General features: G+C 41.3%; 1 protein-coding gene across 1 annotated transcript in view; it reads left to right on the top strand.

The window, feature by feature from the left end:
- The first annotated feature begins 7,137 nt into the window (after positions 1–7,137).
- MAML3 (mastermind like transcriptional coactivator 3) overlaps positions 7,138–26,730 on the top strand; it is a 277,279-nt gene continuing 257,686 nt past the window's right edge. Inside the window, exons 1-2 of the mRNA XM_062637227.1 lie at positions 7,138–7,202; positions 20,478–20,598. The gene's annotated coding sequence lies outside the window, so the exon portion shown is untranslated. The remainder of the gene's footprint in view (positions 7,203–20,477; positions 20,599–26,730) is intronic.

The raw sequence follows: 26,730 nt of genomic DNA, 5'->3' as shown, positions 1-26,730 counted from the left end.
TGTTTCAAGGAGGCTCTTATTGCCCTAATATGTGTAGCTGTCAAAGAAAACAATCAGTTGCTTTGGAATAATTTTCAGCTTTGAGAATGATGAATATTTAGCAAACAGTAAATAGTTAGCATTAATAAATCCAACATTTAGCTGTTCAAAATAAAAGTATTTTTTCATAATACAAAGATTTAAGGACACATTAATTTATGTTCTTAAAAATATTCTTTAAAATCACAAAGTGTTTCTATTGACACTCATTTCTGAGAATAATTTTATGTATATATTTATCCATACTCTATCCATACACAACTATTTTTGGAGTTACACTATTATGACTGCAAATTCAAGTATTCAAAATTAAGGTGTATCATAATTAACACTTTCTAGTTAACCTATTTAAATTTCTGCTTTTTGCATTTTCCATTGTGGCATACAATTTGATTATCACTGTATTCTATTGATTTGGTAGGTTTTCTCCTATTTGGCTCTCTCAGTGCCTAGCATGGTCTAGCATGGATGGTGTTAAATGGAAATAAGTAGGTGCATCCAAACACAAGTCTGTAACTTGGAAGGTGCTGGTAACGCTGATAATGCTGTAAGGGTTCCAGTTCTGATACAGCATGATCTAAATGTGTGCCCAGCCTCCGTAGAGGGTTTGTACAATCTAGCACTGAACCCTCTGCCACATTTCCATAGCTGTTGAACCTATCCAGCAGGGTTATGGAAGTGCTTGTTTGTAATACAGTCACATGCTCCTTTTGCTCTAGAGACTTACTGAGGTATTCTTTAGGGCTTTTTAAATGTGTTGCCTGCTTATTTGTTCAGTGTGGCCTGAGGGCTTCCTTACAGGTGTGTGTCCATAACATGTCCAAGTGTTTCATAAACACAGAAGTTTATATTGGAGAATGTTAGGGAGGTTGCTTGTCAGGGACAGTTGCTGTGCAAGGTTCCCACAGGTGCACAAAAGGAGGCCTTAATACTGTTTCATAGGGGACAAAAACAGATGTAAAGATATTAGAAGTATCCATTAATTGCAAGCATCTGATTTAATGTGTGTAAGATCTGAGTTTTTAGAGTACTTAATACATAGCACTTCAGTAAGTTGACTGCACAAGTCCCACTGGTTACACCAAAACTGTGAATACTGAGTATGTCTGAAAAACTCATCACAGGCAACTGGAACTACAATTACGTGGAAAACTTGGTGCAGGAATAAAAGTAGCGTATATTTTATCAGGGTGTTCTTCAGGTGTCTTAACTTTCTCTTCCTGAAAGTCTCTGCTTCACTTAACTGTTTTCCATTTCCAGCAACAAATGAAGCAGAAATGAAATGGAGAACAGCTTTTTGTGCTGTGCAACTCTGTCTGTTAGCAGAGCTGCTCTATTTGTAAGGGCATTGTGGAAAAATTAGCACATGATCCTACAATTAGTGTCATAACACATATACAAAATAGGCTGCACGGTAATGGTAGTTCTGGCATTTGCTAGTATTTGAGTACGTAGTTTGGCAAAGCTTCCTGTTGTCTTTGCGAGATGCTATTCTGCATTCATCACAGTGTCAGCTAGCATCTGCAATTCTGTGACTTTATATCTTTTGCAAAAAACTTGGATTTCTTATGGTGCATGTTATTCGCATACTGCAACAGGGCTTTGGAGTGGGTTCCACAGGCAGCTGGTGTTCAGGTGTAGCAGGGGCTGCTCCAGGCCTGGCAATAACAGCTTCTGTCAAAAGAATGACTGTGACCCTTTATGCCCTGTCTTCTCCAACCTGTCTTTCTCCTAGTCCTCCTTTTCTTGTCTGCCGTCATTCTATGTTGTTCTCTTCACCTTCTCAGCTTTTCTTCCTTATTTAATCCCTCCAGGCTCCCTATTACAGTCCTTGACCAATCAATATTAGTTCCCATCTTCTTGACTCCTCACTTCTTTGGCCTTTTTTGCAGTGACTGATTCTAGACACTTCTTACTAGCTACTGCTCTTGAATGCCATCTACTTTCTTTAGACATTTTGTACAGTTTTGGTTTCTCCCTCCCCTTCCATCAGTTCTTGGTCCTACTACATCAGACTAACTCAAAGATATTCTAGCATCGCATCATGCCTAAATGCAGATCTGCCCTCTGCTTTGCAGGTCCATTGTATCTTTCTCTACTGCAGTTACCTTAATGAATTATTTCCTTACTCATCTTTAACTTCCCTCCTTGATTCACACTCCTACACTGCTTGTCAGGATAGTTCATTTTCTTTCCCTACTCTGTCTTTCTGTTTCTGTTTCTTTCCCTACTCCAGTTTTTAGACTGACTCTATCCCCAAACAAGGTCCTTTTTCAAAACTGCAGTCATTCTTGCCTTACCCTTGACCTTTCTGTAGTTCCTTCAGGAAACTGTATTACCTAACTCCAGGTTTTATGTTTGGAACTTGAGGACTTTGATTAGCTACGACTTAAAAGTTTTGGGAGAACTTCTAAATTTGAATCATTGAATTGTACTGATTTGTGGTGTCAGCTAGCCAGAAAGTATCACAGTCTCTGATAGTGACCAATGAAGAACTGATGATGCAAATAGCTTCGCACACTAAAACAGTATTCTTGGCAGTAAGTTGACACAAGTCAAGGGGAACTGATTCTCGGATGTTCACACTGAAAGGTTTTGAAGAAGGTTGAAGCATTCCCCCAGGTTCAGAAGGGAGACGGCAGTGATAGTGCTCCTACTTAGAATCTTAGCTGCAGAAATTAAAGGTTGAAAATAATGTAAAGTACTAAATATTGAGGAGCCCCATAAATAATACATTTGATCATCTCTCTTCCCAACTTCTGCTAATCATTGTGATTTTTATTTATCTTTTTAATAGCAAAAGACATATCTGACACATCTTGAAGCACAGGTTTTTGATAACCATAAGTGAGGGTTAAGTGTCTAACCTTCCTTGACTTCCTGTGGGGTATAAGCATTTGATGGCTGATCACATAGTTGTGAAACTTTCCCCTGCATCATCAAATATGTTGGTATAAAGCAAAATAATCCAACTCTCGTACAGAACTCTAGTTGTTAAAATAACACAAATATGCTTTTAAACATAGCTTGTTATACTTCAGTTTTAATAAATGAGAAGTAATCAGTTTAAAAGCAGTGCTATAAAAAAAAAAAAGAGCAATGGAATGTAGCAGCAGTTCTGATGTGATGTCTTTGTAATGATTTTTTTTAAGAGAGTGAGTTGATTGCAGTGGGGTTTGACTTAACCTAGATAGGAATTAGAGATTTTGCACTTCTACAAATAATGCCAAATGCAAGAGGACTCTTGAGAGCTAGAGAACTTACAAAGTATTAGTGACTTAATCATCTCAGCAGCTGGTATGCTAAAAGGAAACTATTTTCCAAATTACTTTTCCAGGATTGTATTATTACACATGTAAATGTAGATGCACACAGGAGGAACAAGGTATGTGTAAATAATGACAGTCCCTTTAGTGATACTTGTATATGTGTGTTCAGGAAAAATGTGTGTCAGAACTGGACTTGAAAATGCTATATTATAATGCAAACAACAGGAACCATAGAAGCATAGAATGCTTTGGGTTGGAAGGTACCTTAAAGATCCTCTGGTTACACCCCCCACCACAGGCAGGAACGCCTTCTGCTAGACCAGGTTGCTCAAAGCCCCACCCAACCTGGCCTTGAACACTGCCAGGGATGGAGCAGCCACAGCTTCTGTGGGCAACCTGTTCCAGTGTCCCACCACCCTCACACAGAACTTCTTCCTAATATCTAATCAAAATCTCCCCTTTTTCAGTTTAAAGCCATTCCTCCTTATCCTATTCCTACCTGCCCTTCTAGCAAGTCCCCCTTCAGATTTATTGTAGCCCCCTTTAGGCACTGGAAGCTGCTTTAAGGTCTCCCCAGAGCCTTCTCTTCTCCAGGCTGAACAAGCCCAGCTTTCTGAGCCTGTCTTCACAGCAGATATGATCCAGCCCTCTGTCTTCATAGCCTCCTCTGGACTTGCTCCAACAGGTTCACATCCCTCTTGTGTCAGAGGTCTCAGAGCTGAACACAGTACTATAAACATTATTGAAAACAAAGAATGTTTTACAGTTCTAGTGAATATAAGCCATTGTTACACACTGGAAGGTACTTCAGCTCTGCTTTGGTTGGACATGTCTTCTAAACAATCCCTGCTAGTGTTGGCTAATTGTTTTGGGAGGTAGATTTTTCTTTTCCAGGAGACCTTTCAACATGCTCAGGTGAGCAGAGAGGAGCGCTGCTTCTGAATTAGAAATTTCTGCTGGTGAAATTTGAATGACAGAAGAAACCTGCAGTAGTATGAAACCTAATGGTTAGGGTTTGTGGGGTTTTTAACCTAAAGGCGTTTCTCAACTTCAGTATTCTATTAAACTACATGAACCCTGGTTTATTCCTCTTTGGGAAGAGCTGCACTTGTGTTACTAGTAGGGATCACAGTGTGTGCTTAGCCTACACGCTCTCTGAGAAGAAAAGAAAACAAATTACAGTATTTAAAGCAGTGCAAGCATGAAAAAACAACTGAGGGTGTGGGAATATTTTACATTGGTATACCACCTCCTTTCCCAGCATCAACAAGGTCACAATAATGCACTACAGACTTGCAGCATCCTCATGAATTGTGTATTACTACCTCTGTTTTATTGATGGGGAGTTGAGGTACAGAAATACTTGTGGTTTCTCAATTCATGCAGTAAGCCAGTAAAAAACCCAACAGGAAATAGTAACTCCCCTTTTTGAATTCTAATTGTGTTTGAAGGAAAAAAACTTTTTTGTGTGTGTCTCAGAAAATAACAGCAAAAAGTGGATCCCTGGCAGTCATCAGCTTCCTCTCCATTAAGAGTTGCACTCTGTTAATGTCAGTCTTGAAATATGTTTGTTTAACTTGTTCTCTAGTGACAAATGCACCACAACCTCTTCAGGCAATATGTTTTAATGTCTCCCTGTGCTTATCACTAAAAAAGTCGGCTGCAATTTAAATCTATTACTTCTTCTTCATGATGGGCACAAAGAACAAATTACTCCTTTCCTTTGAAAAGTGTGACCATACTCCACCTCAGTCTTAATCTGGAGATTAAACCATCGCAGTTCTTTTGATCTTCCATTGTAGGTTGTGTTTTCTAACCCTCTGATCATGCTCACTGCTCTCTTCAGCTATTGACATTCTTGAAACGTGGTGCCAAAACCAAGGTGCTGTGCTCATGACTGGTGCCTTAATAGTATGGAATAAAGCAGGAGGGTTACTTTGCTTGTCTCGCAGAGCAATTTCCTGTTACACACCAAGAAGGATGTTTGCTTTTTGCCCTACAGAATGACGCTGCTGATGTATGCTGCCTGCTCTGTGTCAGTGGTCTGGTTTTCTGCAGCAAGTTTATGCCTGCCACTGCTCAGGCCCCAGCCTGGTCCCTGTGTCCCCACCCTGCATTTGTTGCATGGGCAAGTAGGGGTTCTCCTCATCTGATTTTTGCATTTATGCCTTTTGTCAGTGGAGAGCACTCAAAAGATGTTTGGTTTGCTGTGTTAGAATTGTGCTGCCTCATCCTTTCTAGGCTGGAAATACAGAGGTAACAGGACTAAAACTGAGAGGCCATCCAAGTCATTACTACTGCAGACACCAGCATGAACTAAGTATTTCTTTAAGTTCTTCAAATGTCTTCTTGTTTCCTGCACTGTGTTAACTGGAAGATCATTCCAGGACCTCAGTCATCACTTGAGGGTGATTCAGATATCTGCTGTAATGCCCAGTTGAGCTGTATTCACCTGTCTTCAGAGAAGCCTGTACTCTGGGGTGGTGATACCTGTGCAGGGAGCAGCCCTGTCCCCTCTTTCTTTTGCTAGGCCCTGTAAGCTAGTATGTGTCAATCTCCTTTTGTGTGACAAGTGCTGTGATTGTCAGTGTCATCTTTGACAGCACTGTAAGCTTGGCTTTTCCTGGGCTGGGGTTAATGCAGGAAAATAAAGGACAATCATGGAACCACAGAATGGTTTGGGTTGGAAAAGACCTTAAAGCTCATTCAGTTCCAACATCCTGCCATGGGCAGGGACACCTTCCACTAAACCGGGTTACTCCAAGCCCCATCCAACCTGGCCTTGAACACTGCCAGGGATGGGGCAGCCACAGCTTCTGTGGGCAACCTGTGCCAGTGCCTCACCGTCCTCATAGTAAGCCTGATCTGCAGCAGGTGCTGAACAGGTATTGCATTTTACTTGATGTTCTGTTTACTTTCATCATTTTCATTTGTTCTCTTCAAAACCGTTTGCTGAAGTTTTACTCAAATGAGAGCTAATCCTCCTCTAATACACGGTGCCCTGTGATCCCTCTTGCCATCCCAGCTCCAGCGGGAGTGGTCCCTCAGGGCTGCTCCTGCCGGACCCGCTCTCCCTCCACCCATTTCCCTGAGTCGTTCCCCTCCCGCGGCTCCTCCCTGCGGGCCTGCAGCTCCCCGGGGCCGGGAACGGGCCGGGCCGGGCCGGGCCGCTCCGCTCCGGCGGGCTCGGCGCAGTGTGGCTGCCCGGCCCCTAGAGAGCAGTCCTGCCGCAGGCCGCGGCGAGGGGAGGCGGGGCCCTTCCGCCCGGCCCCTCCCCGGCTGCTGGGCCGGCCCTCCGAGGGCAGGTCTGCTCGCCGCCCGTGCCCTGGCGGTGGCAGACCCGGCCTGGCGGGAGAAGGCCGACTAGCTGCCCCTGGTGCTGCCGGTGTGGGCTGCTGGTGGTGTGGGGCGGGCGGGGGCCGCCGGCACTGCGGTGGCTGCAGCTTTGTGCAGGGAGGTGGCGGGTAGTGCTAAGGGGAAAACAGGGGGCGAGCCCAACTTGTTTGGCGCCCAAGCTGCCGCCGGAGGCTGGGGTGTGGAGGGAAGGGGCTTTGCTTTTGCGGCCGGGCCAGAGGGCCATTCTCTTCACGGGAGGTGAAGAACGTGTTGCAGCTCTCGTAGAGGCCGCTGTGTTAAGTGCTGTGACCCTCTCACAGGCTGAAGCTACAGGAAGCATTAGGTGGTGATTGTCCAGATCCGGTGCTTGAGCTCCCAGGCCTTGCCCTGCCCTGCCCTGCCCTGCCCTGCCAAGAAAATACAGTGACACATAATGTTCCTGACACCAGCGGTGCGCTGCTTTCTGTGCAGAGGACTGTGTCTTTAACGCGCTAGCAGCACATCTCAAGATCTTGCTGTAGAAAGGGAATGAGAGTTTTCACCCTGAGTGTGTAGCAGGTGAGCAATAGCAGTAGCTGTTAGTTCACTGATTCAAGTATAAGATTACAAGTTTTCAAAGCTGGGATGTGAAATACAGGCACCTTTTCTCTTATATCCCCCCTGTGGGTGCAGGCCAGTGGCTTTGTCTGACAGATGTAAAGGGAGTAGGCAGGAGCACCAGCGGGGTGCAGTGCGAATCACGATGCCAGCAGCGTGTTTGCCCATGGTGGACCTGCTGGCGTCTAAGGATGAGAAGGCTGGAAGCACCTACGTATGCCCTTTCCCAACACAGTGAACATGTGCTGGGTGTAAACCCATCTGATGGGATCACTGCCTGAGTTAATGCCAGCCCTGAACTGATCAGTAGAACCTCCCTTAGGAAGGAGACAGAAAAGATGTCACTGATGAGCCAGACTCCTTGTAGGCATGGTGTTGCTCTGGGTTCTCCAATAATTTCCCAACAGTCTTGTTAGACCATCAGTTTTGAGAAGGGAACTGTTAAGAGTTGATACAGCTATGTCTACATTAACAAGTAGTGTGCTGCACTGGGAGTGGTTCTGAACAGTGAATCTAGCTGGTGCTGGGAACCGTGCTATATCCCTTTCAGGATGTTTTGCTTTGTACAAGCTCTGGTCTGGAGCAGTGGGCTGAATGTCCAGCACTGGCTGGGACACATCTTCTAGTTTAGTTTCGTTTGAAAGTAATCCAGATTCAAACTGCTCCATGGCATGAACCAGACAGGATGAAACAATTGGGAGAAACCTCTTCAAATGACACTCCTCATACAAACTGCAATGGTAATGATGAGGCGCACTCTGCATGATTTTTGTTAATTTATCTTCATCTAGTCCTACAGCCCTTATTCACTTTTAGTACATTTATAAAATTCACCTTTTTTGTGAAGTTTAGAGGGACTGCTGGCCCAATCCTTGCTACTCACCTGTGTCTGTATGGATTTCGGAAAGGCAGATAACTGCAGCTCTTTCCAAACATGAGATCAAGACCACATAGTGATTATTTTAAGTGGAAAGAGTAAGATTTTCAGAGGACTCCATGTAAAATATACCAACTTTTTTTTTTTTTGGTTTGTTTCGTGTTTTGTTTTGTTTTGTTTTTTTCTTTATTCCTTGAGCATCAGCTAAAAAAAAAAAAAGGAGAAAAAAAGGTGTAAGGCTGCCTTTGAAAGGTCACAGTATCTCATTATATCACTCTTCTTCATGCTGAGCAATATTATAACAGTACCTAGCACATTATAACAGAATCTACCACAATTAAACCGTATCCATTCAAAATGTGGAAATTCTAATGCTAGTACTGCAGGTTGAGCACATCTGATCCCTGTTGTAAGTATAAACATAATGACTGGTCACATTCTAATGCGTTATCTTCTTATCATAAGGTAGACATATTCAAATAAAAGTAACTTAAAACATGGGATCTGTTTGCATTTCCATAGAGCATTTGCATTCTGTGCTGGGGTAAAGAGGTAAGTTCCAAAGAGCATTTGCATTCAACGGGATGCTTACAGTTGATGTTGGATTTTTGTATTTGAAACCAGAACTGGCCAGTGGAATTACCAGTGAATCACAGAAAGCAGAGGTGGAAAAGGCCAGTTAGATCATCTAGCCTTTCTCCTTCCTGGTGTGGGATTATTGTGTACCAGATGCTTTAGTGCTTTTTCCAGTGTAGTTTTAAAAGTCTCCAGGGAGATGCCTTGTGTCTCTTCCTTCAGGCAAGTATTCCATAACCTTCTGTACTTTACCGTTAGAAATCTTTTCCTGTGATTTGACCTAAATTTCTCCTTTCTTAAGTACATTCCATTTGCTGAAGATTTATTACCTTGAACCATTCTAAGTAATTCCAGTCACTCTTTGATATTAACATCTCTCACAATCTGTGTTCTTTCTTAATGCTTTGTCCCTTAAATCAGCACAGCTCTCTAAAGCCTGTGGCTTTACAGTTTCACACCACCTCTACTCCGGCCTGCAGGCTAATAAGGGGTTTTGCCATATTCATTGTGCTTCCATCTTACGTTCGTTTTCTTGACAGTGACTTTTATGAGAGCCACTTTTTCGTGATTAACATGTCTGAAATTGCAGTTTTTCTCTGAAGGAAAATGGTAAAAATGCTGTCATTGGGCACTATGGTTATTATCTTTCAAAGATGTACAGATGGAAATAAAAGATTATCTCTAATTACCAGGCCTGCAGATTTAGCCAGAAACAGTCTCCCACAGCACACCAGTTACATTCAGTACATTCTGATTTCAGGGCAAGTTTATAAGTGCTCATGATGCAAAAGGAGTGTAAATGTATATATTATTATTATATAATATATATTAATATAATCTATATATTTATATATATATATAAAACCCCTACCCTGCTGTGACAAAACCACAATAGTTGTTTTACTTTGCTGAAAGGAAAACCTAATAGAGGAAAATAGTTAGCTGAGACCAAATTTTCAGTGAATGTTTGGTGAACAGGTCTGTTGAGTTTGAATTAACAAGGAAAATCATGCTCTCAAGCAGAAATCCTTGTCATGATCACCATTTTTCCAGAAATGACTTGGGGGAAGACAATGTGGGGGTATTGGTGATGAGGGCTGGATTGAAATTTGGAAACTTTTGATTTTAAAACTTCATCAGCTTTTACAAGCCTTTAACTGTCAGCTTTTGGGGGGGAGAAAGAGTAAGAGGCTTCAAACCTACAACTGCGTTTGTCTTTCATGAAGGTTGGATTTAGTGATCAAATTGCATTTGTTGAAATAAGATACTCATTATTTCTCTGAAGTCTGACAACACTGTTGACAATTTTTCCTAGACTGTCTGGAAAGACTTGCTGGTACACGTATAAATCTGGATAGAAATCTACCTTTTGTTCCTTTGCTAAAAATTAGAAACTTCCTGGTTTGTATCACACTTAGAAAAAATAAGGTTAAAGGATTTTGCGCTTTCACCAGGAAATGTAGTTTGCTGACTGATAGGTTGCTGATTGGTCAGAGTTTTGCAGCTTGTCTTTAGTCAGGGTTGGACTCTTGTTTCACACACAAAAAGTGGAAGAAGTTTTTAACGGCAATTGAGTTGGCCTATTTGTAAAGATGAAATAACTTAGTTGCTAGCAAATAATCCTAGTGATTACTGAGCAGGAGAGGAACATAGAGAATATACAAATAAACAGATAAACAGAGTCCTGGCTGAAACAGTTAGGTGATGGATTTGCAACTTTAATTATATTATTTGTAAAACATGAGTGGGGCATATTTTTATGTGTCAAGTCCTCTTGTGTTTTAACCTTGTGTTTGTAGACCTTTTCCTACACCCTAGTTTCTCCTACATAAATTATCTAAAGATCTGATGGAAAGATGTAAAAAATATGGAGCTGGACTCTTCTTGGTAGCATTCAGTGACAGGATGAGAGGCAATAAGCTCAAATTGAAATACAAGAAACTCCATTTAAACATTAAAATAGGCTTTTTCACTGTGAGGGTGACCAAGCACTGCCTTGCCCACGTTGCCCAGAAAGGTGGTGAAGTATCCATCCTTGGAGATACTTAAAATCCAACAGTACACACCTCTGAGGCACCACCTTAGTGCAGGGGTCTTGGTGTGGATAATCTCCAGAGGTATCTCCTGATCTCAACCCTTCTGTGATTTGATTGGGAAGTACCACCCTGGCATCAACAGCGTGTAATTACAGGACAACATCCTCTGAGTTTGCATGCTCAATTGTTAGTGCTTTATACCAAGTGTATATGTATGAGAGCCTAAACAATTTTGTTCCTATATTAAGCCTGTTCATCGTTAGGAGCCTAAGAATTTTCCTTTAGCAAATCCTATAGCTAAGTCACTGGGACCTGCAAATTGCCCAAATGAGAAGGTCAGCTGAGCTTGCGCTTGCTCAAGAAAACATTCAGAATGAATAGTCAAGATTAGAACTTTATTTGGGATGTGTGAGCCCATTCTTGAAGGTGGAAAAATAGAAATTTGGGTTAAAGAAGACTAATAAGGAATTAAGTTTCAGAAAGTCATCAGAAATCAAAAAGGCTGAACAAAGTAGGCGCTCCAGCTGTGTATGTTTATGCCTGTGTGGCCTCTTGTGCTACCTCACCACTTTGCTTATTCATCATTGACAGCAAGTCACAACGAGTGCCACCACAATGGTGTTCATGTGTGCACTTTTCCCCATGCTACCTGTGTGACATTCATGAACTACAACCACCTTTGCAGCAGTCAGAACTGGGCTCCTGTATCAGGTAAAGCACACTTCCTCCAGTTCTCTGCCAAGTATGTTTCTTTCCACACACCTTTGTGTACTGCAGACATTTGGGTTTGTATTTTTATCCCATTGCCATAGAATGTATATGCACGCTTCCTGTCCTCGTGCTGTGTGGTGCTGTGCATTTCTCACTCCTCTGTTCTTTCCTCTCCCAGTTGCCTTAGCTTAACAGGAAACATATGCAGTCTGTTCAAGGCTCTGAGATCCCACTCCAAGTGTTCTGGTTGCCACTTTGAAATCCTGCAAAGTGGAATACATGTAATAGAGAGAAGCATTCAAAGGAGTAAAGTTACCATTAATCAAGCTTTTTGAGAACATTTCTTCCTTGTACACTCTCCAACAGCAAAGGTGGCTTCATGTTTACCATTTTCTTCTCCATCCAGCTGCTCATTGCTCATTCATCCCTCTTTCAACCACAATTTACCACCCCTTGCTTCCTTCTTTTGCCAGTGTTAATGGGATCAGCTGGAATGGGATCAGTTAAATGAATTAGGATAAACAGAGTGGGCAAGGCAAACAGCAGAGGGCAATTTCTTAAGCCTGTTTTAGTGCCAAAGCCAATGTAATGCACAAGTGTAGCCTGAGAAGTGAGGATGATGTGATGCCCCCCTTGTGGTGCAATCAGAGGTGGAGATAGGCCTGTGTGTGTGCTGCACAGGTAATGATAGTGGAAAAGGAAAGAACAGCATTAAAGTGTTTGGGGCATGTGTGCACACAAGGGGAGAGTGCAAACAGTGAACCTGACAGGATTCCCAAACAGCTATGTGTTATGGCATAAAAAGCCATGATGACTTTGGAATGACAGTGTCATTGCTGTTCTGACTGTGCTCCTCCACCCAGGTAGGAAGGAAGAAGCAAAAAAAAAAAAAAGAGATATAAACACAAACCCCTATCATTGATTTTTTTGGTATTCCCAGAGTGTAAAAATCTATCCCGGTAATGTGTGCTTGCTCCTAAATCACTTGGGCACTTGTGATACTTTCATTAGCCACTGCTTGTGGATGCAGTCGATACTAATACTCTACCCAAAAGCCCTGATTGTATATGCCATGGGTTTATGGGAGACTTCCTATTCTTTTGCAGAAATTTCTGTTTGTGAAGCCTCATGAGAGCTCCTTCCTGTGCCCTTGTGAAGCTTCACATTCTGTAAGAGAAAACCCAGGGTGATTTTGTTTGGCATAGGATTTTTTCACGTAAGCTGCATCTATACAGGTTGAGCCTACAGTTCTACATATAATACAGTTTTACTGTCTGAATGTTCTGTAATCCTAACAGGATGTAAGGGTAAGAATGCAGGTTTTGTTGTCCTCAGCTTTGTCACAGATTTTTTCTGTTGTCTTGAGCAAAATGTTCAATGCATCTGGTATTGCTTTCTTGAGGTATAAATTTGATTTGAAGAGACACAGTTCATCAGCACATAACATTGAGCAACCTGGTGTAGTGGAAGCTGCCCATGGCAGGGGGGTTGGAACTGGATGATCTTTAAGGTCACTTCCAAACCAAACCATTCTGTGATTCTGTGATTCTATGATAAGTGTTCTGTGATCCTAGAGCTGCATAACTGCAAAACATTGTTTGGCAATTTGCACTGTCTGTTATACCCCCGACGTCCATAAGTCACAAACACCTCAGGGAACTGTTTAGGTTTATCATGAACTTCGATGACTGCCAGCAAGAATTCTGCATTTTAAAAGATAAAACCCTGCACAGCAGGTGAAGCTCCCAGGGTCTAGCAAATACAATTCAAAGAGGGTCTTTATCTCTGTTGTGCTGTCACGATGGGCTCCACAGCTTCGTAATGCAGCTTGCTGTCAGGCTGCCTCAGACCCTCACAGTAGTGGGTCATGCAGAGTAGCAGCAGGGGCCATAGGAGGAGTTTTCTTCCCTTTAAACAAATGGATTTAAGCGAAGGAGAGAAGGGGGAGGGAGGCTGGAATACCGCCTGTCCTTTTAGTATCTCTGTCTGTACAGGGAACTGGGGTGGAGGGGAGTTGTTGTGCTCTCTCAACTTTTACTACGAGAGTACGGGAGCCTTCTTGGGGGTGTCCCACATTGCAAAGCCTGGGGATTACTGCCTGGGCAGCAGGGTGCTGCTTGTCCTGCTCTCAGCAGCCCTTAGCAGCTGGATGTAATTATGCACTGCAGCTTCAGAGGAAGTTGCTGGCTGTGGAGAGTGTGCAATGCTTGGCTGTGGCTCTGCTGCTTTTAAGGGTACAATGGAGATGGAGAGAGTAAAAACAGTGGCACAGAGTGAAGGGGAGGGCGAAAGCCCAATTATCCCCCACCTGAACTAGCTGCCTTGCTAAATCATTACATATTTCTGAAAGTCTCTTGGTAGATGTATATCCTAAATGAAGTCAGATGAGGGAAAGACCATATTTAGATGCCAGGAACTCCTGCCACAAAGGACTAAAACTTTAAAAACAAAAAAACCCTCTAAAACTATGTGGAAAAGTATTATTTATTTTACTACTCTCTACCAAAAAAAAAAACCCAAAACTGATTTATGTCTCTTGGAAAGAAAAATTACATTGAGCTGACATATTGCAATGACTATTTTTGGCTTTACCATTTAAAATTATAGAGATATAAATAGAGCACTGCAAAATGCAGCTATTTTGATTCTCATTGGGGTTCACACAAACATTTTCCTTGGTTTCAACCATTGATTCAGCCCTCCACTCAATGCTGATTCTGTTTTGAATGCAGAGGATTCCTCCCTTTTGATTTTTAAACAGACAAATCAACTTGGAAGCTGAAGAGTTGTTGCTGAGTCTTGACCTTAAGCTATGTATTGTTCTAACAGCACCTAGTAATTGTCGCAAGCCTGCCAAAAGAACTGCAGAAACTTCTGTGAAGGTGGCTCTAGCCCTGGTTTTACAATGAAACACGAAATGAGGCAAGTTTTGTCTGGCACTGATCGTTGTAACAAAAGCTATGGTTATAAATCTCAGGAAAAGAACATTTGTAATGGAAGTGTCCAGTGAATCCTAAATAGCAACAGAATGTGTTGCTATGAAATGTGTGTACCTAGAGGGGAAAAAAAATGATCCCACTCTTGATAGAAAAGCAGCAGCTTACTCAGAGCTATTCTCAGATGTCAGAGTCAGTCACCAACTCCCTCGTCTGTGGTTGCATCCGTCTAAATTTTGGCCGCTCCAGACAACCATGATTTATGTCTTTAGCCAATGAAGCAACCAAGGTGCATAGTGGGGAAAAGAATTAAAGGTAGGCAAGATAGCTTACAAGGGCATGTAGTGATAGGATAAGGGGGAATGGCTTTAAACTGAAAGAGAGAAGGTTTAGATTAGATATCAGGAAGAAATTCTTCCCTGTGAGGGTGGTGAGGCACTGGCACAGGTTGCCCAGCGAAGCTGTGGCTGCCCCATCTCTGCAAGTGTTCACGGTGAGGCTGGACAGGGTTTTGAGCAATCTGGTCTAGTGGAAGGTGTCCCTACCTGTGGCAGGGGGTTGGAACTGGATGGGCTGCTGTGATTCTATGATTAGCTGTTGTGCTGGATTATATTTAGGGGTACAGCAGAACTGTGACTTGTGTGTGTTTTGTTTTCTTTTACTCAGTTTCTCAGATGTAGATCCTTCTTGGGGCCATCCAGATTAATTATCTTATGTCATGAAGTCTCTGATTCATTCAGGTGTTGCCTAATCTCCTCAGCAGTTCTTTCAAACAAAATCTGTGCTTCATACCTCAGACCTTAGTGATGCATGTGGATGCTACATGTAGCTAGGCAGCTACAGCTACAGTCTTGAGGACAATTCAAGGTTATTATGGCTGCTTGACTACTAGAGCATAGTAGAGGATATTAAAACTAGGATGCTTTGGACAAGCTTCTCAGATGCACTTCCCTGATTAAAAGATGAGTTTTACTTCCTTCAACAGTATCTAACACCATGGAAAAGTACCAGAATTCATAGAATGAATTTGACTATTCCTCAGTGGCAATCATAGCTTTTGGGTAGCTTTTATTTTTTATTCCCTAATTTACTTATAAATGTTCACTGATGCTTCCTCCAAGCAGAATTAGGAGGATAAAGAAAACAGCTTTCATTTTCTTTAGAATTTCTTGTCAGTTTTAAAAGAGCTTGAAATTTTAACATAAATAATGATTGATTACTGCTGAATGAAGACTGTTGTTCTGAAACTGAAAATCTAGTGACTTGACTAAAACCCATGACTATGGTGTAGTTATGACCTGCAGCTGGTGACCCTTCAACCACAAAGCTAAGGTGCTTCCTTGAGTGGAAGAACCTGTGTCTAAACAGGCTTCCTGGAGAGGTGGTTGATGCCCCAAGCCTATTTGTGTTTAAGAGGCATTTGGACAATGCCCTTAATAGCATGCTTTGACTTCTGGTCAGCCAGTTGGACTAGACGATCATTGTAGTCTCTTTCAACTGAAATAGTGTAGCGTATGGAACAAACTCAGTCTGGTTCCACCCTACAGCCCTTAATGATTGCCTTAAACTGCTCTTTTCAATGGCTATAAAAGATGCCATTTCCCATCCATACCATAGTTCCATCTGCTGAAGTAAATACTTAACACACTAATGGTATTGTGAACATCAGATTCACACAGGTAAAGATTCATACAGCAAACAGTGACCAGCCTTTTAAAGCACCTCAGCAATTCATGCAGCACTTGAGAATTTAATGCATTTAGCCTTAAAGGTCTCTTGTTGAGATAAGTGTAGAGTTGTGAGTTGAGCCTTTAGAAGTCTGTGATGGGAAGATGGACCTAACCAAGAGAGCTTAGCTTTTATGCTGTTGTTTCTCTTTTTCACTCATACAGTAAATATGTAAGAAAGAGTATTATGTACTGCTGATGGACCAAAGTCTACTTTAATTTACTCAGTATAAAAATGCATATTATATATATATACCGTACATATAAAAATATGTATGCAGTATATATTCTGCTCTCAGTAGAATTACTCCAGAGGATCCTAATTCCAGAGTCCATTGTGTCTCCAGATGTTTCTTAAGGTTGTCCTAGATCCAGTTCCCTATTTACCCAGACCAAGAACTTGCCGCTATTCCCATCTGATCATGCATTAGGTTTCTCTGGAAATCAGGTTGTCAAGGGAGAAGCTTATATCAATAAGAAGACAAGATTTAGTTGATACCTAGGAACTCAGGAGTACTCTGACATCTCCCAGTTTATATATACTCAGGTTACCTGTGCAGATGGGGGGGGGGGGGGAAGAGGGGAGATCTGTAGCTCATAAATTTGTATTTACTTAGGTGAATAAGTAGCCTAATTTTTGGAGATAAGGAACTGTATGCTCACATCAGAGCAACAAGGCTTATTTTATGACAGGAGCATAAGTGTGACTTCATGTACTTACAGAGTCATAGAATGGTTAGGGTTGGAAGGGGCATTGAAGATATACCAGGCTGCTCAAAGCCCCATCCAGCCTAGCCTTGAACACTTGCAGGGATGGGGCAGCCACTGCTTCTCTGGGCAGCCTGTGCCAGTGTCTCAGCAGCCTCATAGTGCAGAATTTCTTCGTAATGTCTAATTTAAATCTCCCCTCTTATCTTAGGCATGTAGACAGTTTGACCCAGAGACATCACCTGTGGTGGGTTTTTGCCTTGAAAAAATGATTGTGTGTAATAACATTTCCTGAACAGTAAAAACACAAAGGTACAAATTTATTAGGTGATACATTGCAAGAAGTTAACTCAACACTGACATTATTTTTAAGTTTTTTATAAAAGCTCAGAAAAATGCCTGGCACTACAAAACCTCTTTGGCACCCGACAGCTTCAGAAGAAGATGGATGTTTTTCCCAACTTAAAAAAAAAATGCTTATGGGCTGGAATGTTTCTACTAGAACACATTCTTAAGGCTACCTTTTAAACCTGTAAAAGTAGGAGGTTACTGTCAATGGAAGTAGTGACAGTTCTTTTAATACAGGAATAGTGTGGATGCTGGCAGAGGTTTATAGTGTCTGGAGATGAGTTTTTGTTTGTTTGTGTTAGGTATAAAAGTAATAATTTGAAGATACGGGAGAAATCCTGCTCTTAATGGTGGGAATAAGTAATGCTGAAGAAATGGTCTGAATTTATTTTATGTATACTTTTTTTTAATAACAATGTCTATTAAAGACATCTGCTGAAAGTCTGTAATACTGATTTAACAGGGAGAAAAAATAACAAAGTTCTTTAGCAGTTCTGTCTTCAGTTTAATATTATGGACTGTTAAAAGAGGGTTTATGCATGCAACATTATTAACTGAAATTCTGCTCAAATTGAAATCAGGCCCACAAAACTTGCTTTGCTTCAGTACACGCTAGGGTTTTAAAACAAGTATTTAAAACTATGCAAGAAAACGGATGTATTTTTACTTTCTCTGGGATTTTTAAAGGCAGTCAGGCCAGGCAGAGAAATCTTTCTAAACACTTATACTCTTGCTTACAGTATGTGACCTCTAGAGCAATGTTAAAGTGCAACCAAAAATGACCAATTTCCTATACTAAGTCATTACTATAACTAGAGAAAGAAAATCTCCCCCTGAAGTGACAGAATTACTGTTTGTAATAAAACACCCAATATTTTATGCTGGCTTTGTCAGGGCTAAAAGATACATGTTTAGTTAGGAGAGAGACTGGGGGCAGAGGGAGGTGGGAACAGGATCCCAGAGATCATGGTCTGGAAGAAAGCTTCCTTACAGTAATTAAATGCTCAGTTTAAGTTAATCATATTGTTACTTAACTATGGTTGACATTGTTGCAGGGATGTTTTTTTTTCCAAAACTTAAATTGTAAAGATTAAAGTAATAAAACACATTGTATTTTTATCACTTGAATTTGGAGAGGCCTTATGTTTTCCATGCCTGTAGCCTTGATGATTCTTTTGGCAGCTCTGCCGGTGATAAAAGGAATAACTCACCACTGTCAGGGAATTTGGCTGTTTCATCACTGACATGAGAGGCCAGCATAACTCCATGGTGATTGCTGTCTAAATGACTTATGTAGTTCCTTCATAGACTTTTTGATTGAAGAGTGATAACTCAGGCAATGAGTTATTTGGCATCAGCCTCTGAGACAGTCTGTTTTCTTTTTATAAATCCTACAGCACCTTTCAACCATCCATGTTTTAATAAGACTATGGTGGATTGGGATCTGATGTGCCTGGTGGATTTAGGCAAAGGATGGTTAAATTAGATTTTGCTTTTATTCATTCTTTTGCTTTGATTAATTTTTCTTGTTAAATGATAGTTCTTGAAGTAGTATTGAGAAGATGAGAGGCACGCTAGAAGACTGTCTTGATGATACAACCTAGGAGTATGACAGGGCATTTCACTCCTGGTAGTAGTGGCACTGGCTCTTCCCAAAAGCAGAGCACATTGTCAGAGAACCCAGAGAGGAAAAAGCACACTAACACCAGCCTAACTCTATAGTCTTGGATGCAGAAGACATATCCAAGAGGTGGGAAAAGAATAATTAACAAATTCCTAGAACTGAAAAATTTTCTACAACAAATCACAGTTCAGAATGCCTTTGAGATTTAAATATTGACTATCACTGTGCAAGGTAGAAAGTCCTTGTACATTCAAATTAGTCTACAACAGGTTGAATTACGGCTCTGAATCTGACAGGATTTCGTGCAAGGTTTTGGGTGGAAACAGAAGCCATTTCCTAGCTGAGTAACAAAGATGGTTAGATCTGCTACAGATTTATTTGCAGGGTTCCCCACCTAAGGTGATGACTGTGGAGCGCTAAATATAATCTGAAGATCTGCAGTGGCGATGGGTGCTTTGGACATCCCCTTTGGTTACTGTTTTTAATAAAGTAAACCAGCTAAATCTTACAGAAAATGTTGCAGCTAGTAGTTATGTTAAACCAAACAACCTCTTGTGTTTCTCTCTCTTTTTGTTCACCTTGGCTCTTTTTTTTAGTGAGTTAAGCAGTGAGTTAAAGGTGTAGGTGAGTTTTACAATATTTGTACTACAGTAATGCACAGGGCTCCGGTCACAATCCATAGATGCACTTTTGAGGCTGATGCTGTGTAAGCACATATAAGGACATCATTCATTCTTGAAAATATGTAGTATTAAACCGTCTGTATTAGGCTTGTGTCTTGATTTGCGTCACAGGAGATACTGTCTTTTTTCAGTTGCGTTTAAACTTTGAGATGACAGTGCATCTCTATATGGTTACTTTCAAAGCTTTTTGACTATGCAAAGTTTAGGTTTTGTCAAAGAAAAAAATAAATTATACATAAGGAGAATAAGTTTATCACAGAACAGTTACATGTACATCCTGAGTCAAAAGATTATCCATTGTCCTTACTGAGGTAATTCGCTGATTGTCACCTGGGTTCATTTCATACAGGAGGCTCAGTTTGGACCTAAGAGTTAGTCACCCAAAGCAAGTGAGAAGATTATGACAGATGAGGAGTTGCCAAGTATTCACTTCTCTCTCTCTCCCATTTTCTCCTTCTCTAATTTTTCCCTTTCGTGTGTATTTATAGTTTTTCATTTGTAGTTTGTTGTTGTTCAGGAAGTGCTCCTTCATGGAAAAGAGGAACTTGCAGTCTTCCTTACTCTCTAGAAACAGACTGTTCACTTTTCGATTGAGCAGCACCCTGGAATTCATGGTGACAGGTGAAGCAGGGCCGCTGGCTCTCACAAAATGTCGGGCATTTTTGAGACACAAAGCTCCCTGCTGTGCTGAGAGCACCTCCTGTGGATAGGAAGACACTGCGCATTTGAGGAGTAGGCTTCAGAAACACTCCATTGGTTTGCAGCCAGCCTATTCACAGTACTGTTTCAGGGACTGCTACATTGATTCCATGATGTCTGATAGATTACAGTAGATCCTGCCTTCTATTCCATTTGTTATTCTGTTCATGTGGGGGTTGCACAAAGGTCCAGCCTTTCAGATTTGAATTTGCTCTTTGTGATTCTGACATTCAGATTTGTTGATGTTTGATTTTTCAACCTGAAGAAACCTCGCTTTTATTTCCTAATTCATATTCACTCTTTCTCCACAGCAAAATCTGCCAATCATGACAAATTACATGAATGATTCTGTCGAGGCTAAACCAAGATTGCTGAACTCATTTTCATGCATGGCTAAACAAAGAATTGAACCTCCTCCTCCAGAAGTGAAAGGTTAGTGATTTTAGTTAATTTTAAAACGATTGTATAGGGGTTGATACAGCTACTGTCAGTCTGCCCTAGTCCTGTTCTTTGTTGAATCTGCCCTTGCAGAGGCCCTGCTTTCTGTCAGTGATTAAGGGGAGACATTGCCTTCAGTGATGCTGATTCAGCAGAGCTAAGAATCAGTAAATTAGCAATGACTGTAAAGGAATTTTAAATATTGGTAGAGTACCAAACCTCTATTGTTACTGTGTCTTGGAAATGAAATTCCAATCAAGTTACTGTACCAGGCAATGTGGGAGAGATGACAGGCCTCTTTCTGAGTCACAAGACAGAAAAATGGGGAAACCATGTAACTAGTTTTGGGCTTTTTGGTGTCACTGCTATAACATTAAATTGAGGAATCATGTACAAGTAAATAAGTCAATGTGCAGAGCTACACCTCGAACAGAACTGGTAAGATGGGTTTAAAGGGAGTAACTTCCATGAATCCCAGGTTGAGATGATAAGTGACACAGAGCTTGACTTAGCATCAAAGCATTACTAAATAAAACTACATTCAGTGTGGGAGAGTGCTGGAAGGACTGATAAATGTTACCCACTGGGCAGTGTACAACTCAGCTTTTCCTTCTGTATGGAAGTGGTCTGTGACCCTGCTTTAACTGGTAATTAACAGTGACTGATAGTGGGCAATTCAGAGAAAAAGGCATCAAGCTTCTGGTGCCATACTAACTGAGGAAGCGTGTGGTTCCTTTTCCAGAAAGGAAATGTAGATTCAAAAAAACCCACTGAACATGCAATGAAAAGGTTCTTACTACCTTCCTGTGTTCTATCATTTGCAAGTCTTGCCAAGACAAGTTGGCTGGCTAGTGAAGCAAGTAGCTCTACCACCAAAATTAAATTGTGCTGTCAATGTACTGACCTAGAACTTAAAGTACCAATGTGCAAGTTACTGGAATGAAAAGGTGGAAAATATCGGGTGATCTATACTAGATCAGTATAGACCAATATCAAAATTATTGTGCTGACAAGTTATCTCCCTGTGAGTGAGATGTGCAAAATTAAGACTTTTTTTTACTGAGTTCTGGATGAGTAACACAGATTAATAGAAGACATGAGAATCAGAAAGGTGATGTGGAAACTGACTACACATAGGTTTTGGTGCTACACCATGAAAAAGTTAAAAATGCTCTTATTTATTTCCTATTTTATGGGGTATTTTTTATAGATGTGTATTTATGCAAAGGTGCTGCTTTAGTATTCTTGATCTGTAATGCTAGATTTCTCTAGAATGTGTACCACATGAATCATTCCATGAGTTCAGAGCCCCAGCAACATGGGCTATGTGTCTGTATCACCTTATTCAATTGAAATGCCTTGAGCTGTGAAATACAAAACAAGCTTCAGAAGCTAACAAGTTACCTTAAAATACCAATTGCATGAAAGTCATGCTGTGTTACATAGTTACAACAGAAATATTTGTTATATGCAGACTGAAGAGGGTCTGAAAATAAGGATATAAACACCTCATTTGGGCAAGTTCAACACATAAAATCAACTGTAACAGCATTATTTGAAAGCAGTGCCCTCTAGTTTGCAAAGTTAGTTGTTCCTAGTAAAAAAAAAGATGGCAATATAGTCAGCAGAGTGAAATGAAGAATTATAGATACTGTCTTTTGTCACTTCACTGTTCTGTGGCTCATAATTGCTCTGCAAGGAGGAATAATGATGCTTAGAAGGTTTGAGTGCTACATGCACTAAATGCTAATTATTATCAGCATATATTTCAGGCAGTCTCAGAAATGAGATCAGATCTAAATGAACGTCTGGTTATATTCAATAAGAACCAGAAGTCCTTTCACAGTTGCTGCCCTAGGTTTAACAGCCACAGCTGCCCTATATTGCAATTTGCACAATTATATATAAGGAATACATATATATACATACAAACATACATATGCATACATACCTATATATGCATTTATATCTTGCCGAACATTGAGACCTCTTTAAGAATGACATAACATTCTTGGATTCAATACCTTTGGGGAGCAACAGAGACCAAACTGGCCACCACTGTTTTGTTCATTTCAAAGTTTGCCAAGAATAAACAAAGACTGGCACCCAAGCCATAAAGGGCAAGAAGACTACAGAAGGACACCAAATAGGAAGCACAAGGCCAATGCATGTGATTTCCTGGACATGCCTGAGAAAGTAAAAAGCAGTCATGGCTAAACAGCAGAGAAAGGCTGTTACAAAGAAGAAAAGTCCTTCCAAAAGCTCAAGACAGATGCAGGTTAAACCACCGAACAAACAGAAACACTAACATATATACTCTGAAAACCACAATTAAGCAGACCAAATATGAGTCTGAGACCTGACTAGTTAAGAGAACCAAAAATAGTTCAATATCCTTCTTCCAGTGCATCAAGAGATGAAAAAACATTGTCAGTGAGTCTGAATACGGTATAAAATGAAGTCTCTGGGAGAACAAAGTCACTGGAGAGTGCATCCTTGTTCACTGTGGAAGATGTGCTGGGTTGACCCTGGGTAGATGCCAGTTGCCCACCAAAGACACACTATAAGAGAGCTTACAAAGGATAGAAAGAAGGTGAGAAGGGAGGCTTCTGCTTCAGGTACTGGCAAAGAGAAGTAATTTGGATCAGGACTTGGAAATGGCCTGTCTTTTCTGTTTGTTTTTTTTCCATCTCTGTGGGGGGTTGAACCTGCCTGGATGCCAGGTGCCCACCAAAGCCCCTCTGTCATTCCCTTCCTCAGCGGGACAGGGGAGAGATAATACAATGAAAGGCTTGTGGGCTGAGATGAGGACAACACGGAGAGATCACTCAGCAATTATCATTACAGGCAAAAGAGACTCAACCTGAGGAAATTAGTTTAATTTATTGCCAATCAAATCAGAGTAAGGTAGTGAGAAATAAACCCCAAATCTTAAAAACACCTTTCCCCAGTCCCTCCCTTCTTTCCAGACTTAACTGCTCCTAAATTCTCTACCTCTTCCCCCCAGCAGCACAGGGGGACAGGGAATGGGGGTTGTGGTCAGTTCATCTCACTTGTCTCTGATCACACTCCTCCTCCTTAGGAGAGGACTCCTCACACTCTTCTCCAGCATCAGGTCCCCCCCACGGGAGACAGCCCTCCACAGACTTCTCCAGTGCTAATCCATCCTACGGTCCTCCAAGGACTGCAGGTAAGTACCTGCTCCACCATGGACCTCCATGTGCTGCAGGGGCACAGCCTGCCTTACCATGGGCTGCAACACAGGCGGCAGAGGAATCTCTGCTCTGGAGTCTAGAGCACCTCCTCCCCCTTCTTCACTGACCTTGGTGTCTTCAGGGCTGTTTTGCTCACTTGTTTTCACTCCTCTCTCCAGCTGCAATTGCACAGTTTGGGTATCTCCCCCCGTTCTTAACTCTGTTATCCCAGAATCACTACCCCTGTTGCTGATGGGCTCAGCCTTGACCAGCAGCGAGTCTGTCTTGGAGCCAGCTGGTGTTGGCTGTATCTGACACGGGGGAAGCTTCTAACAGCTTCTCACAGAAGCCACCTCAGTAGCCGCCTGCTACCAAAACCTTGCCATACAAACCCATACAGAAGAAATCAGGTAAACTGTCCTTCCAGAGCCCTTTGGGGCTTTCAGGGAACTCAGCAGAGAATGTCTCTGAAATTGAAGTATCTGGAAGAGGTAATGGTACAAAAGGCAGATGAATCTCCAGGATCTGAAGGATTCACCCAGGAATTCTAAAAGAACTCAGGGATGAAATATCTACTAATAGCAGCCTGTAACCTGTCTCTTCTGTATTCCTCAATACATGAAAATCGGAAGGTGTCAAATGTGATGTCAGTCGTTAAGAAAGGCTTCAAGGGCATCCAGCGAACTAAAATTTTACATCTGTTCCAGGTGAATGAGTAGATATTGTAATAAGAGAGAGAAATAGCATCTACCTGAATAAACATTACCTAATCAGTGAGAGTTAACAAGCTCTCAGAGTTCTTTGAAGGGGTCAGTCATACATAGATGATCATCTGACTGATACAGTCAACTTGGGTTTCCAAAAGACTTTTGACAGAACTTTTTGTCAAAGCATGTTAGGAAAAACAAGCACATAAGAATGTCACTGGCATAAGGAGGAGGGAGCTGCAATAGATGAGAATATGATTTAAAAGAGGTGAACAGTGGATAGACCATTGTTGGATGGAAGTAAATGGTCAGCTCTTGCACAGGAGGGAGATCACTAGTGAAATTCGATATGGTGACTGTCTTGGGGTCTGCACTATTCAATATGGTCTTAAATGACTTGGAGAAGGGAGGTGATCAGTGAGGGGACAAAGCTTTGCTGATGATTTGAGGTTATGCAAGGTAGTAAGGACAAGGGAGACTGCTTACTTGCTGAAAGAATGACTGTACAATAAAACAAGAGGTGCAAATCAGTGTAGATAATTGTGCAGTCATACATTTGAAGAAGAAAGGTATTCTGTGACTTCCAGCACAACAGGCAAGAACTCTATCTGTTGAATAGCCAAGAATTTTCATTTGGAAAAAAAAATATGACATAGGGGGAATGTACAAAGAGGTCTGCAGAACTGAGAGGTCTGGAGAGGAGCAGAATGTGATTGGCTCTTCACTGTCTGTTCTAATACAGGCATGAGGGATATTGGAAGTACTTAGTGAGAGGTTCATTCAGAACAAACCAGAGGAACCAGTTCATTCAACCTATATGGACCTCTGGTGGTACTCCTCAAATAGATCAAGGGGTTTATAGAGATGCAAGGAGACACTGGGAAAAAAAAACATGGATGATGTGCTGTAGAGTTTACTAACTAGATAAATCACCCAACCTAACTTGACGATATGTTTCGAGATGGGAGGCAGTATGTGCTTAGCCTGTTCTTGTTTTTCCTGAGTGTCCACTCCCATGGTTACTATGCGAGATGGAGCTCCATGCCAGATCTGGTCTGAACCAATGCACAAGTTCATAAGTAACCTTCTCATTGTACACACAAGTCAGAATTAATTAAATGAAGTTATTAACAGCTTAAATACATTTATAACTTTCAAGCTTCCTAAATAATTGTAACATTATGAAAAGTTAGGACCAGAAGGAACCTTAAGAAGTCACCTAATAATCCATTACCCTGTTCCCTGGCAAAATCAATTATATTTGTGTCCTTACTAACAAATTTGTCTAACCTGTTCCTAGAGCTTTCAGCGATGAAGACTTAACAGCCTCCATAAGTAATCTATTCAAAGTCCACTATTCATACTATGAGAAAGATTTTTTTTCCCCTGTCTAACTGGAATCTAATCAGCTGTTGTTTACTGTAAACCATTAGTTAACAGCAAGCCAGAGCTATGATGAATGTTGTCTAGTAGCTTTAGTGACTCTGGAAATAGCCTGCATGCAGGCTTGGTTTTTAACATAGCTAGTAGCTACTGGGGTTTGTACTTTGGTAAATGTGACCAAGCAGGAACAGAGATCTTTTCTGTATCTTTTTAGGGATTTTCATGTTATTTTAGTGTCTTATCTCTTTAGCATTTTCTGGCCTCAGGTAAACATTCCCTGAGCAGTACTTTCTAAACCCAGCATGTTTGGACTTTGCTTCAGCAAAGGCTACTTGAAAGGTAAGTCTACAGAAAAAGTGGGACAGAAAGATTTCTTTTAAAGTATTACTGAAGACCAGCATGCAGTATTTTCTTCCTTTCCTTTAAGGTCTGATTTCTGGTTTTGCCTGGAATTTACTGAACTGTATGTGTTCAAGATGAAATGTTTGAGCTGCCTTAAGGGGTGCCACTCAGTTTGTGTAAACTCTGCTTCTTGCAGAAGACCACTAATTGCTTTCCTCATTTTCCAGGTACCTACAGATTCAGCTGAAGTTGAGTGGGCTGCTCTTGTACAACACAGTGTACTCTAACTTGTTTAAGTCTTTTAAAAAATCAGCTCAAACGGGGCATTTTAGCAACACGTTTTAAGCTAAATTTCTTTGTTTCAGTTTCCAGTCTCTAACATAAGTAAGAGCACTGTCCCCTCACTTGCAATGAATCATAAAAATTAGATTATTGGTACATGTGAAACACTCAGAAACAGTAGTGGTGGCTATTCTGAGGAAATGAATGTCTGTGAACAG

This window comes from Pezoporus occidentalis, unplaced genomic scaffold (assembly GCF_034315485.1).
Source record: "Pezoporus occidentalis ecotype Australia unplaced genomic scaffold, CSIRO_AGI_Poc_V1 ctg51, whole genome shotgun sequence".
NCBI lineage: Eukaryota > Metazoa > Chordata > Aves > Psittaciformes > Psittacidae > Pezoporus > Pezoporus occidentalis.
The sequence above is the reverse complement of the archived record's forward strand: the minus strand, read 5'-3'. Positions and strand labels throughout refer to the sequence as shown.